Source organism: Polyodon spathula, chromosome 4 (assembly GCF_017654505.1).
Source record: "Polyodon spathula isolate WHYD16114869_AA chromosome 4, ASM1765450v1, whole genome shotgun sequence".
Classification (NCBI taxonomy): Eukaryota; Metazoa; Chordata; class Actinopteri; order Acipenseriformes; family Polyodontidae; genus Polyodon; species Polyodon spathula.
Window position 1 is genome coordinate 9723495 of NC_054537.1, and position 15467 is coordinate 9738961.

The 15467-nt window shown below is 37.2% G+C and overlaps 1 protein-coding gene across 11 annotated transcripts in view; it reads right to left on the bottom strand.

Annotated features, from left to right (window-relative positions):
* The window catches only part of LOC121314145 (voltage-dependent L-type calcium channel subunit beta-2-like), a 113095-nt gene that overhangs the window by 50499 nt on the left and 47129 nt on the right, over window positions 1–15467 (bottom strand). Inside the window, exon 1 of one of the 11 annotated variants that reach the window (XM_041247136.1) lies at window positions 3669–4130. The exons of the other annotated variants lie outside the window; for them this stretch is intronic. The gene's annotated coding sequence lies outside the window, so the exon portion shown is untranslated. Of the gene's footprint in view, window positions 1–3668; window positions 4131–15467 lie in introns of those variants that run through there. 11 annotated transcript variants of the gene reach the window in all.

Consider the following 15467-nt stretch of genomic DNA (forward strand, 5'->3'; position numbering starts at 1 on the left):
GTAAGAATAATTCCAAGCTACGCAGGTTGAAGTTTAAACACCACAGTGCAGCTATAAATCCACCTGGAACCATCCTCAGAGGCAACCGCTAAAAAAAGGTGCCTACAATATTAAACAAACTGTTTTATAACTTATTAATGCATTTCCTTAGTTTATATGTCTGTGTTTATATTGAATTTTTAATATGTTCACTGAGTTTAAGAATTTAATGTTAAAATATAAGTAACGTAATTAATTTGCAGTTTGTGTGATACCTTGAAAAAAACCTTATTTGGAGCGCTGGTTGGGACTGCACTGCCTCAAAAACAGGAGTTGTAAAAGAAAAGACACTGCCTGCTTCGAGGGTTCAAAATAATACACAGATGCACAAGACAACTGCAGTGTCTGTTGTGAACATATTTTAACAGCAGTCTCCTGTATGACTAACCCTTAAACACATTTTAGAAATCATCTGATTATTGTTATTTCTTTTTTTGTGTGTGTGCAAGTTGCAGGATTTTACAGTTGCCCATTGATATACACAATCTAAAATCATATAATTAAACAAAGATTTTTTGAAAACAATGTAAATGTGTAATTTTTACAGTGGCACCAGACACCAGAGGAGAGGTAGCGTATACTGGCAGAGAAAGGATTAAGATTTTGCCTAGATTAACCTAACCCTATGACAGCAGATTAAAAACCAAAACCTACTATTGCAATCGTACAACATTCTAAGACATTTTCTTTATCATGATCTACAGTATACAGTAGCATCTTATTTTTTATCTTATTATATACAAAAGTACTATTCTTTTTATTATATTTTGAAGAAAAATGCACAAAAACAAATATATCTATATATGTCAGAGATACATACCTTGATGATGTGTTATGTGTATTGAAATTGTTAGAATATATTCAGCATGCATGTCCATATTATTTCAGAGGATATTACAGCAGTATGAAAATATTATTGGTAGTTCTATAATCATTCTTAATATATTTACCGATAGAACTCATATTATAAACTAGAATACAGCCATTTCCAGTAATGTAACACATTCTCCATTACCAAAATAACTTAAATAGGCTCACCCCAACGCCAGCTAAGAATCAAAGTATTCAAAAACACAACAAGAACGAAGGACTCGGCATTACTGACTCATTCTGTCAAGAAAGCAGGAGGAATCTGAGCCCTGTAGCTGCGACTGTCAGTCTGCACGGCAGAGGTGTCACAAAGAGTGCATTCACCCCAGTGCACCTACCTTGCAGATAGAATTTTTTTTTTTTTTCAAGTTGCAATAATTCCCCTTCCAGAGTTGTAATGATGATTTGGTTACTTGAATCTGGCATTTTGTTTCTTCTGTGCTGGAAGTAATGATTTCCATGAATGACTTCCACTAAGACTTGAATTTGCCACATCTACAGTTTCAAATGAAAACCTACCATTAACTTAAAATGTATAAACTAACAGGGGCATGAAATAATAATAAAAAAATAAAAAAATAAAAAAATAAATAAAAAACTGGCCCTGTGGCAGGGCAGAAGCCTTGTGTGTAAATAGTGTGCATTATGTAAATAAAGGTTTATTACTTTGAATTTAACTTTGGCAGGGACAGGGTTAATTCCACCCCTGCCAGATCCACATGTGGGATGTAACTGGGTCTTGATTGGCTAATTGATGGTCACATCAAGCCCCAGCCACATGGTATATAAAGGGAGCCAGAGCCTTTTTTGGGGGATGGGGGACATCTTTTAATAATGGAATGATTTTTGGGAACAAAGGAAGCAGGCATCTGTTTGTTTAAAAATTGAACACTGAAGAATTGTCTTGTTTGCTTTTTTGCAGAGTAAGATCTGTCAGTGTGTTGTTCTGTAAGCACGCAATATCTTATTAGAGTGTGCAAATGAAATGCCGCATGATTTGTTAACTGCATAGGTCACTGAGCTGTAAAACAAGGGAACAGTAACTGCTTAAATCTTCTTCAGAGAAGGCTAACTTGAGGGACACAATCATACATGTTAAAATCAAAAAGAACATAAGAACATAAGAACATAAGAAAGTTTACAAACGAGAGGAGGCCATTCGGCCCATCTTGCTCGTTTGGTTGTTAGTAGCTTATTGATCCCAAAATCTCATCAAGCAGCTTCTTGAAGGATCCCAGGGTGTCAGCTTCAACAACATTACTGGGGAGTTGATTCCAGACCCTCACAATTCTCTGTGTAAAAAAGTGTCTCCTATTTTCTGTTCTGAATGCCCCTTTTTCTAAACTCCTTGTAAATGGTGTTTCAGACAAAACAGGAGTTTGGATTATACTATATATTCACCTTCCACTGCTCATGTTTCCTTAGCACTGTGTATTTCTTTTACTGCATTATTTCCCTGATGAGGGAAATGTTAAGCTGAAAGGCGGCGCTTTTTTAGCTAATAAAGTATTTTTTTTAATATGTGAGTTGCAGGGTTCCCTTCCTTTTATTCTGTTCAGAAAACTCAAACAGCTTGGGAACTAACCTATTTTGTTAGATTTCACCTATTAACAAGTAAGTCTAAGGTTTTGGTCTATTTTTAAACCAGATTTGCCGCATGTTACTGTACTTTTGGAGAATTTCACTGTGCATCTTTCCTCTTAAAAGTGAACTAAATTAAAAGTTACTGTAAGCAAAGAATAGACCAAATAAAACAAGTGCACAAACTGCAAGATACTGCCAATCAAGCACCAGGTGAAGTTTATTCATACAGCACATTGAATTTATTAAAATAACATGCGTCTTCCTAATGCTGTGGACTTTCCTAAAGAGATATTCAGATATAATTAATGTGTCCCTTATAAATGTTTATGATGGTAAAAGCATGGCAAGGTGTAATAAAGCATACACATACTGTAGTGAAAGCATTATAAAGCAGTGGAAGATGCACTGACGAAGGCCTGATAGCCGCAACACATCTGCTACTTTACCTTTTTTCTTTTTTCGCCTGCCTAACCATGTTTTAAAGTAAAATAAAAATATCCTTTTTAAGGAGTGCTGACTTGTTCAATTTTCAAATGTTTATATGAACAACATGGCAAACCATTGTAAATGATGGTACATGCACAGTATAATCATGATAAAAGCATTGGAAAACTGCTACATTACTGTGGAAATGTACTGCTAAACTCTTATCAGGGGTGTCTCAAATTAAGTAGACCCCACAAATCTTGAAAGTACACATACTGCATCGATACAAATTACAATGCAGAAAAGTAGTTTTAAGGCAAATGCAATTCTAAAAATAGAGAAGGAACCTCCTATGTTACTCAAGGTTACTGTACTTAAATAAACCAAAATGAAGTGCACTTGAAGTTGAAGATATGAAAACTGGAACAAGACAAAAAGCAGAACACATGAAATGATCAATGCTAGAATTGCAACAATGCATGCTGAAGTGCTTAGTTTACCAGAGGCAAGGCTACTGATCTAAAATCCAAGTGTAGCAAATAAACCCTGAGCAGCCTCTATACTCTTGAATGAAACTCCCATACTGGACTTTACCAGCCAGGATCCCATGAGAGCAAATGGAATCTTCCCAGAAAACATTTACACCAAAGAAAGCGTTCCTCCAGGCACTTCTTAATTAACAAGACTTCCTTCTGTTTAGCTCTGACAAGTTACACACACACACACACTTGGAACCATTTGCTGCTTACCCCAGATATTATGTGTTTAGTTCGTGGCGACATCAGCCGTGTATCCAGCATACCAGTGTAAATGCTAACTGTCGGTCACCCACACAGCCAGAAGTACAGCTTTAAAGAATTAGTCCCAAGCGTAACTAAGTCAGTGAAAGCCTGGCCTCCCTCCTCATTGAGAAACATGACGTCTTCTTCTTGTCTGTGATGAATGAGGCCTTCCAGGAAACAACACTTCTCAAAGCATGCCCACCACATGCACAGGAGCTGACTTCTCTCAGCTGTTGACTTGTTACAGTTTTGCTTTAGGTTAAGGGATAAGTTCCGGAGCTCTGTCAACATCAATTCACTGGCAGATTGGGAGGATCTTTTTCAGTCAGTGTGATGTAAACTAACCTACAGCAACACATTGCTGCCTGCATACTTACTGGCAGAGAACAGAGTACAATTACATTTCACTGATCCTGGACGCATGGCTGTAAGCAAGGAGAAGCAGATCAGAACTAAAAAAGCTTCACTGACAAGCACTCTTTATAAATGTTATTTGTCAAAAGAGAAGCACATTCTGTTTTAGCTACCCACAGCTACATGTATTATCCAGATATATTCACAGCATGCAGGGACACACACTGTGTACCAACGCAATTCAATCAGCATCCCGCGCTCCAGAAGTCAGCCTTTATGTAATAGAGGAATACAGCAATTACTCTGAACACTTGTAATGCCTTTGGATTAAAAAGGGCCTCCCTGGTGATGCAGCAGATAGCAAGTCCGCATGCAACACACACTCTATTACAGTACTACAGCGCATAGGGAATTGATCAGGCGATCAAACAAAAAAGAACAAAAAAGACCCTGTTGAACAAAACCAAGCTTTTCAGACTTTAAGCTTTATGAAACAAACTGGTTAAAAAATACTTAAAACTTTGGAGTGTACAGCAGATACTGAAGAGGCACATTTAAATGAGAACGTTTTCGTTTCATTAGTGCTGTGCGTCAGCACTGTGAAAATGTCAGTACAGTGAGTACGGAGAAGAGCGTCTAACACATTTTCATGCAATTTTGTATCTTTTTTTTTTCTTGAAGAAAACCCCCCACCAATTAGAGGCCAGATTATGTCTTTGTTTAAGTGCTGCTAGGGCTTGTATGGAGCAATGACCAGGTTTATCCATAACTGTTGAGTGGATCCCTGTGTATAGGTAAAATGCAATTCTTTATTTTTTAACGAGTTCAGAATCTAGGACAAGGTGACCTTCTTTTGTGTGAGTCCTGACTACCTGCTATTCATTATGGAGGTGTAACCTGCTGAGGTAACGTGACTGCAACCCCTCAGCTGGACTGTTTACATCACGTGGATATGTTTGTTGTCCCCAGCATTACTGAAATGCTGGGCACAAAGTAGAATGTGCAGATCAGTACTAAACAGTATATTTCTAATAAAATATTGGAAATCACTTAAGCAACTAATGCATGTCAATTAAAATATTAAAGCAAGGATGGTTTTTCTTATGCGTTCCACTTAAAACCGGACATTAGGACGTCCGGGCTGTTCGGCTCAAATCCAGACAGGTGACAACCCTAAAACAATCTCAAATCCATGTTTTCATTTAATTTCTCCATGGAATGTAAGCAAGGTTTTCCTTCTGGTAAAGTCGAATGCACAGGTTGAATTATGGAAAGTTGTTTTGGTAAACTGACTACAATATATTTTTGTTTAGAACATATCAGCCCATTTATTGTACCTTTATGATGATTATTACTTAAAAAGGAACACAGGTTATTTCCTGAGTGACTCTTCATTTTTACTGTAAGTAATCTCTTCAAATGAAAAATAAAAAATGTACCCACTGCGCTTTAATCCCACATAACCAGTCATAGGCAACCCTCCCCCAGCTGGTCTTGTGTATGTCCTGCTGCACTTTTTGATATAATGCTGTCACATCGTCACAAATTAATTCTTCCTCACTGGTTTATTAAGCAGGTTAACTAACTGGCATCCACATGCATCTCAGTGACAAGAGTGTTCAGATTCCCATGACTTGAGATGACTTGACAAAGCGGTAATTAGAAGTATAGACGCCAGATGAGTCACAATGTATATATTCTCCCAGAGAACTGCACTGTTACACACCAGGAACTGGCATTTCAATCAAACTCTTTTGAAATTCATAGATTTTCTCAGGAGTGGTCTCTAAACACAGCTGTAAAAACCAAGGACCTAAGGTAATTAGTTGGAAGTAGGCAGACAGCAGGTACTGTAGTATGCTTCAAATGTTGTTCATGCTTAATGAATGTATAGCCTGATCTGGGATGTCTGACTGAATAATGGCAGATGGTGTGTACTTCCTGCACTTGTTAGAGAGCTATATAAAAGGACAGGGCTTCACATCTTCAAAACACTGAACTTGGTTTTCTCCAGGATTGAAGGAGGGCAGATCACAGCACGGGTTTGATTGGAGGAAACTAGTATGTGGGTTGGAGATGGATTACAAGTAAAACCCTGATGTTATAAAATCTCATGAACCTTCCATTATAAAATGGCTTGCGTAAATTAAGTGCTGTGATTGGCTGAACAAGATTACATGATCGTGAGGTAATAATTGGCTTACGACACAGCTATGACATTATAGACCAACTTACTTACTTACCTGATCTATTAATATTACTACGCCTTAATAGTAACTCTTATCTAAACAGTGTTTCTGTAGGTAAAAATGTCAACATAAAACTGAAACAGCATTTAAATCACTCAACAATCTGTTTTTTTTTTTTTTTTCATCTATGTTACTAAGAACTACAGAAAAATTGGCAAATATACTGTGGCATTTATTTAGTCAGAGAAGAGAACAAGAAAACTCAGAGGCAAGCAGTAGCAGTAACACTATTCAAAAGCCATCTGAGAAAACACCACGCAAGTCTCACTCAGCATGTAATATATATATATAATGCAGCAGTGGCATCCACTTATTAAATTAAATATCGCCTTATAAAACTGACTAGCGAGTATGCAAGGTTTAAACTTGACACAACAGATACATCTCACCACTATCCTCCAATTTCTGAAACATATTTAAAACAAAATTTAAATCTCTCCTGCTCTCTGCTGACACAACTGTTGGGCTTTTAAACAAGGTCGGGTTTGGCATAGAATTGTATTGTGCTCACAGCGGACGGGAAGGACTTGGCACTGTGCAAACTGACAAGGAAGTTGTTTAGTCCACATATCATCTAATGCTGGTTTATAATCTATGGACATTACGCCGGTTACCGGCCATTGGTGTGAAAACAGCCTCAGAAATCATTGGTTAGCTTCTCTTGAAGACCACAAAGCCTGAGTAGGATCATTTCCTACAAAAGAAAAAAACACTTGGAAGCCCCTCCCTTGAGTGCCAGTGCATTGTAGTGTTTGGCTGTTCAATTCACAAATGCCATTTTATTTCATCTCGAAAATTGTACTATAAATGTCAATATTCAATGCAATGTTTATGACAAATAAAAAAAATGTACAAAATATATGTTACGATCAAAGTCTTCAGCGACTATTTTTTCTCAGTGGAAGGATACATAATATATTATTTTTTTCCTTAAAAAAGTTTGTGTAATTATTAAAAAAAAAAAAAATAATGTTGCCATTTTATAAGTGAAATAACATACTCCGGCGTGCGCGGTAAGACAACTCTTACCGCACTTCCTGGTGGTTGAAGGCACTCGGCCTGCGGCCAGGCTTGCTTGTTTGCCAGTCTCAGTGAGCTTGCTGCCTGTCTGGGAGTGCTAGAAACATACCTGATCCATGCAGTCCAAGGTGCTCTCTGTCCCAGATAAGAGAGGACATACAAAAAGTCTAAAAATGGTCTTATTGTTTTATTGTTTTGATATGCAACAAGTTTAAATTATTGTGAAAACTGCTTTTATCAAAACAAATTAAAAAACATATTTTCTATAACATGCTGTACTTGAATAGAAAATGTACTATTTTATTGTGAGGAAGTACCCAGTAGTATTGTTTAATAAAAAAAGTCAGAAGAGTTGCAGAAAGCTTTCTTGTTGTATCAGGGAGTGAGTACAAAGTGTTTGGAAGTCACCTCATTCGGGCACAGCCAGGAACTCAAGCAGGGTGTCACATCAATTACTTATGATTCTCACTTAAGCACTTTTAGAAGGACGAACTACCACTGTAAACCGAAAAAGTACGCCCAATGCCAACTGCCAGAGTGCTGCTCCTTTGAAAAACTGCTACACCCAGAGAAGTATTTGCTACAAACCTGGATAAAATGAATGGTCAGATCTGTAGCCACGTTCTCCATAACCTTGTAATGGTGGATACTCACAAGTTTGTTACTGCTCATCCTCAATGACCCTTGAACCAGGTTTACTGCCAACAGACAGAGACTTCTGCTTCGTTTAATTTCCTGAGAACCTTGCTGTGAAGCAATGCTGCATACCACCTGGCATATGCTGGGAAGACCAATGGGGGTCTGACGTATACAGTACATGACTGGCTTCTAGACCATACTTATATGACAGACACTAAATTATTACATTTCAGAATATTTTCAGGGTGTGATTTCTGAGGATAAAGACTTTGAATCAATACACTTACAAAACTGTCCCATGATTTTGTTTTTACTGGATTTTATAACAGAGAGACATTATTTAACACATTTGGCAACCTATAATAAATATAGTAACCTTATACCATCATTTAACATGTATTTCAAGAAGCCAAGGGGAGCACAGCAGTTGTTAGTTTACTCTATAGTCTATTTCAGTAGAATCTTTTTATTTTAGTATTACTAAATTCAGCATTATTGAGGGTTTAAGAGTTATGGTTTTAAAAAAAAAAGAAAAAAAAAACTCCCAACGCATTCTTTTGCAACTATTGTTGGAACTAAAAATTCCACTTTCTATAAACAATAAGGCTGTATACTCTGTCCAGATGTTCACATGCTCAGATGGTTAGCCTCGCTGACCAGAAACCTCAAGCATTCATTTAGGAATGCAGTTGGCCAAGTGTTACAATTGTGATTTTCATTACATGACAGTAGCTGTTATTTACTTCATGCTAATATTGGGCTTGGCTATCTAATTGGGCTTAATTAGATAGTCGTGATGTGGACCAACCAAGATGTAGCATCACTGTAATACGAGCCTTCAGTGCTTTTCCTCAGCCAGGTAGATTTCTTATTGGCCCTGTGCTGATGGCTGGAGTGTAATGCTGGCTCCAGGGATCAGCCTATTTGTGGTTTGTCTGGCGCATCAGCAGACATGACAGCAGCAATGCTGGCTCCAGGGATCAGCCTATTTGCAGGCTCGCTAGCGCCTCAGCATGGCAACTGTCTGGAATGGGCTGGGAGGGGCACTTCACAGGGGTCATCAGGTGGGTACCTCCTGTCTTTGTGTTTCATTGACGAGCCCACGGCACCTCAGGAAGACTCGACAGTAATCCATTTCTTTCAATTTTTAATTTTTTTTCTATAGAATTTTCCAAGCATGTTTTAGATAATGGCACAAAACCAAAAATCACATAATAATGATTTGCTGTTCTAGGAATGCTACAGTAAAACCATGGGATTAGCTCAGTAGAGACTAGTAACTTCATTACTGGTAATGGGAAAAGCTTCTGTATGACACATCTTTTCCCAGTCGTGTTATGGGGATGAATTTCTCCAAGCTGTTAACAAATATTTCAAGAAGTTTATCCTGGTGTGAATCTACCAGTGATGTAGGAGTATTTTTAAACGTGAAATTGTGAGAGATCTCCCTCCCGACCTGTGAGGGCGCTGTGTAAAAGGAACAGAGTACCCTTAACTAAATGGCAGGACAATTTATTCCTTAGGGTAGGTGGAAGTCGGTCATTTAGGAAGCTCAATGACTCGGATGGTAGACGGTGTGGCATCCGAGGATTGGAGGAGCAGATGCACTTGTTAACCTAGGGGTCATGAGCAAGGGTATAAATAGGGTAAGTGATCTGTTCCTTGGTAAATGGTTAGTGTTTAAACCTACAAGGAGTCTGTATTGCCATATTGTGAAACTGTGAGTTTTGTCTTGTGTTTTTTAACTGTTGTCTGTTTGTTAATATACTACCAGTAGCACAAGCCAGAGCTGTAGCAAAAGCCAGCATAAACCCGGATATCACATTCACCCCTGCATTTTCACAGAGAACTGTAATACACCACTGGCACTTATTCACTGTCACTAGGAACTGTGTTTTGTGGTTAGTGTTGGTGTGTTAAACTGAACTTTTGTTTGTGGGTCAAACCCATGGGATTTTTACAAACAAAGTGATACACGCCACTGTATTCACTTCCATCATTTATACAGGTGTTTGCCATAAGGCTCTGGACATTGCATTAACTTCAATAGACACTCTTGCACCTGTTCGTAATTGTCTGTGTTTCTTACCTGCACTACGCTGCACTCACCTGTGCCCACAGAAATGAAATCACATTATTGCTATTTTAATGTCTTGTTTGTTTTTCTTTTACAGCAATACAATGGGGTCTATTCAATTGATCTTTATGCCTGCAAATCTAAATAGTGACATTTAACTATACAACACTGAATTGTAAGAAATGTATCCATACAAAATGAGGTCTTCAAATTAGGGTGACACATATAGCAGCTGCACTACTTGATTTATGCAGTGTCTACAGCAATGCACTGTGATGACATGAACTGCCATTTGTGCCTATACTGTCTCGAAACACTAATACACGTATAATAAGATATTCAGAATGTAATGTTGATATTTGCTTCTTTTTAAAAAGTATTAGTCAGGGCAACATATTATAGTACATAGTATATACGGCACAACTCCCTGATTGAGCTTCATTTGAAGAAAATCCTATAATGACCGCTATATCCTGCAAAGGGATAGTGTCATTCCCATCATGCCTCTTAATGATTGCTTCTTGGTAAAGAGATTTAGACGGCTTGCGTCAATCCAGGATTTACACAGAAAGATACAAATGCTGTCCATTCCTAGCTTTCGAAAACTGTCACAGCATTGTGCCCTCATTATACTGTACTGCAGCATCCACAACATTAGCGGCAATACCCATATAGTATCTTGCTTCTAAAGAATGAGCCATAAAAACGCTGTTTCATTTTGTTTTCGAAAAAGGAAAGTACTTGAGGATAGAAAGCTTTTATTTAAATCTCCACAACCTAATCTTAATACACTTAATCAATCTAATTATATGTGTTGTTTTCTATATACAGTACAGTAATCCAGCAACGTGGGATATGCTGTCTGCTTTCTATTTAAACACTACGTTGAGAGAAAAAAACATTATTATATTCAATCTTACAGCAAGACCTTTTGCATAAACTGGGGGACAATTTTTTTGACCTCAATTAAACCAATACACACAAGGGTCCTCACAAACTGTAGTGCACAATTGAATATTGTTATTTTTGATTATTAGTTTATTTTTGCAGATGCCTTTATCCAAGGCAACTTACAGAGACTAGGGTGCATGAACTATACATCAGCTACAGAGTCACCTACAATGACATCCCACCCGAAAGACGAGCACAAGGAGGTTACATATCTTGCTCAGGGTCACACAGTGAGTCAGTGGTTGAGCCAGGGCTTGAACCCTAGCTATCAAATTAAATAATAAACAGATAATATGAATGTACTGTAATTGTACATACAATAGCAATCCCTATGGAAAACATAAAATATGTTTATTTCATTCGGCCATCCTCATATCCATGAACGTTAATGGAGTGTCCTCTACTACACGTATTTCCTGGATACATAAAGGACATCCTTAAAAGTTTATTTTTTGATAAGTAGTTTTAGGGACACATGTAAATGTGACAGAACATAAAGCAAAAAAGCAGCATACAAAACTATTATTATTATTATTATTATTATTATTATTATTATTATTATTATTATTATTAATATTATTAGGTGAGAAATTTGATTACTCAACCTATCCACTGGGAGATTGCTTTCAATACAGCAATAGCAAGATGTCCTAATTCACACTGCTGTCACAGAATCATTCCACAGCTGCACTTCAGACTGTGTTTACTCACAGCAGCAGAGTTACACCAGGGAAATGGATCTGCCTTGTCTGTTTTTCATTTTCGAAGTGTTTGTGTGGATGTTTATTTTGTTAAAAATGTCAGTAGGGGTGTTATCTGTATTATACATGAATTATGATGTATTATACATCAAAATAAGCCCCAGATGTTATTGTTTATTGCATCACAGCAAGTAAACCAGTCCTGGAAGTGGAGACAGAACCACTTATTGCCATAGCAACCAAGTCACAACAGCATCATTGGTGAGCTAGGCACCTGTTAATAAAAGTAACAACTGAAGGGATAGCCTGATAACTTTCACTTTAAAAACGTATGTTTTCCACAATTATTAACACTGCTGTCTTTTCATTTGGTTGTTACAGCAAACAGTGGTGCCTATCAATTATACTGTAGCTTGTCCCTTTTCATCCTGGACACATGAATTGGGAGTAGATTCTTCTTTTGTAGAAAACGGGACAGCTCTTCGTATAGTAGTTCCCCCTTTTCTAAAATCATAACTAAAAACATAGTCATATGCTGAACTCCATTTGATTAAATAACATATCATATACTTTATCACAGTCAGAATGCCTCTAATACACCAAACCAAATAGAAAAACATTTCTTCATGTAACAGCAAATGTTATGTAACCGTATTTAGTTTGATTAATTTTAAGGCACATCAGGACCTTGCAATTAATAAACTGAAGGTGCTAAAAGGACAAACATTTTGTATTGTTCTGTCACAAGAATACAAATAAATAACCCTAGGGGTACATATCTGTGCTTTACCTCCAGAGACCTGAGCTTATCCTAGTTTCATTAGCAGTCTGCTGGTTCTTACAGTACAGTGTTTTGTGTACATCATAAAAGCACAACTTGATTCAAAACAAAAGCCCAAGGCAGCATTACATACCGCAGACCAGCACACAAAGTCAAAGCTAAGACAAACCAGTAAAGCCTGTGGAGATGGCCAGCATTATTAATTCTTTACCATGGATTTCAGGAAACAAAAGAAAAAAAAGTATTACCTTTATTCTTCCAGGCATGCTTGTGGGGATCTACCTAGAAAATGCAGCTAGGCTGGCTTTTGTTAACCATGACAGTAATAAATTATGTAAACCCCTAATTTATTTTCAGCACACAGTGAAAGTAAATACAGCTGATGCCATAAACTGCACCCAACATAATACTCTGCTGAAATCTATCCACTAGCACAGTTGTTACCATATTTGCAAACCTAGTTTTCTATAGCTTACATGTGCAGCACCTCCTATGTTTTAGAAAAAAACAGTTTTTACATATTTAAGAAGGTGTTTATCTTGAGAGCCCAGTGTCTCAGCAAGCATAGCCTGTAAAATGGTATCCACCATTGCAGCAAGTACACAGTTTTATTATTCCTTGTTATGCTTTCTGAGCACAACAGGTTACCATGTATGACCTCCTACTGCTGCCATGAAAGGATGTAGCCTGGCACAGTGGCCAGCAGGTGTCAAGGTACAGCCTGCAGCCAGTTACTGACCAGTTAATAAACTGTACTTGTAGGCATGTCTAATAGTAGCAGCACTGTAGCACAGTGGTCATTTTATAATTAATGATGTGCTTATAGAAAGTGGCAGGACACAACAGCAGGCACAATCAACAGAAGTCTAACAGTAAGTCTCCCTCTTCATATTTTCCCATTGTGAGGGTGTTTTTTTGTGATACTAGGAACTGGGTTGAGACCATTCCACATCATAGCAACCACCAGTTCCAAAGGACTTTCAAGGGCTAGCAACCTTGGCTAAAATCTAGTTAACAAGTTTTTTTTTTTTTTTTTTTTTTTTTTAAAACCTCTATTGTTCATAAAGGAACAAAACATGTGTTTTATTGCCTTTCTTTGGTTTAAAATGCCATATTTTTAAAGACTACAACCTCAGTAGAGACCAACACCTGTGCTCAGTCACACTGAAAGCCAAGTCTATGTGGGGGAAATAAGAATACTACACTCATGCAGTAATACTGAATTATCAAGGGTATATTTCTTATGTAGATGTGGTGAGGCCAACTGACCCAGTTCAAATGTTTCTCAATGTGTCTCTGTGTTAGAAGAGCCCACGTTGTATTTCCCTGTCTCGCATGTAGACTTACACAAACAAACAGCAAACTCCCTGGAGAACCATGTTAATCAATCAAACTGTAACCACTGTCAGGAAATGCTCCTTACGGTTGACCATACGATAAAACAATTCCATGTCACTTGACCTTTATAAGATAGTTTAAATAATGTACATTTCCCTTGCTCTGATTCATTGATTACAAGAAAGTATCATTGTACAATAGTTAATTACATTTTTTCACTGCTTGTTAATTAAAATGAGACTCTAGATATATTCAAATCCATAGTGGTTTAATCCCTAGATCCCCTCCAACTGTCCAACTGAGAAAAGTAGTCTATTAATCCCTTGAATAAGGTCACCACCAAAATTTGTTTTATGTGGACTAGCTGAATGCCTTCTGTCTTTCAATTACATGTATCATTAAATTTTATGTTAATTAAAGAGGGTGTCAAATCTGACAAACTCATCAGATCAGAAAACATCATATTTTCAAAAAGAGATTAATTGTCCAAAATGACACCTGGAGCATACAATGGGAATTGTTAGCATCTTGCTGAGGGTTATACATTCACATCTACTACACTGTATCTACTGTAGTGCATCCTCAACTTGGTTTACATGTTTAATGTGATACACCCTAGTAACATGTAGTAAAGCTTAATAATCAGATGCATTGCACATCATTTTAGAATACTATTTTATTATACAATTAAGCATATTATAACACATATGATTATTCTCTTTTCTTCCCTCTAGTAACTTGTCAGATGGGCAGCAATGTTCATATGTAAAGTGTCTGAACACAGACTCCCCATGATTAACTGCAAGGTCAGCAACTGGGTCAATGCACTGACAGTATTTGCTAAAGATTTGATGGCCTAGGCTTTAACAATTTAAGGATATGTATGACAACTTTATAACTGAACTCCTTCATTTAATCTTCAGTGACTGTGTTTTATAACTGTATTTGCATTCTGTATTACAGTAGTGCTTGCAGCCTTGAACTCTAGTCAAAGTTTGGGGGATCGGTTTTAATTGCTAGAACTTATCTTGGTGAGGTCCGGTAGAGAGTGTCAAGAAATAAAATATAGGTAAGTGGACATCCACCTCCTAATAATGAATCAGAAATCTGCCTGGACTAACCAACACTTAAAATTAACTGCAGGACGAGGTATGTTCAAAGTACCTAGCTTAATGTTGTGTAAAAAGCTTGGAATCTAATTGGATAAAAAGCAGCTACAGGGTGAACAAAGGGGAAGCGATGACTAAATTATCAGGCCCTGGGCAAATAGTCATTTCCTGTACTTTCAACTTGCATTGTTACAAAACCTGTTAACATGACAAGTACCAGAGTTCAAAGTCATGCAGATTAGAGGAGCATTTAATACATTTCGGTACACAGAATGCAATGTAAAATAATGTAAAAAAAAAACAAAAAACAAATGAACTATAGTATTTAATTTCGTCTGAGCTGTACCATGTACGAGAAAGGATGACAGCTTACAGAAAGTGGATATTTCAGATGGATTTTTTTTTTTTTTTTTTTTAAATGGACAGCTTTGCTTAGCAATGTGTTACACAAGAAGTACTGAGGCAATACAGAAGATTAACATAACTCCAGAACAGCTGACCTTTTCCATCAGGACGTTTGCCTAAACAAGGACATCTGGTCATTTTA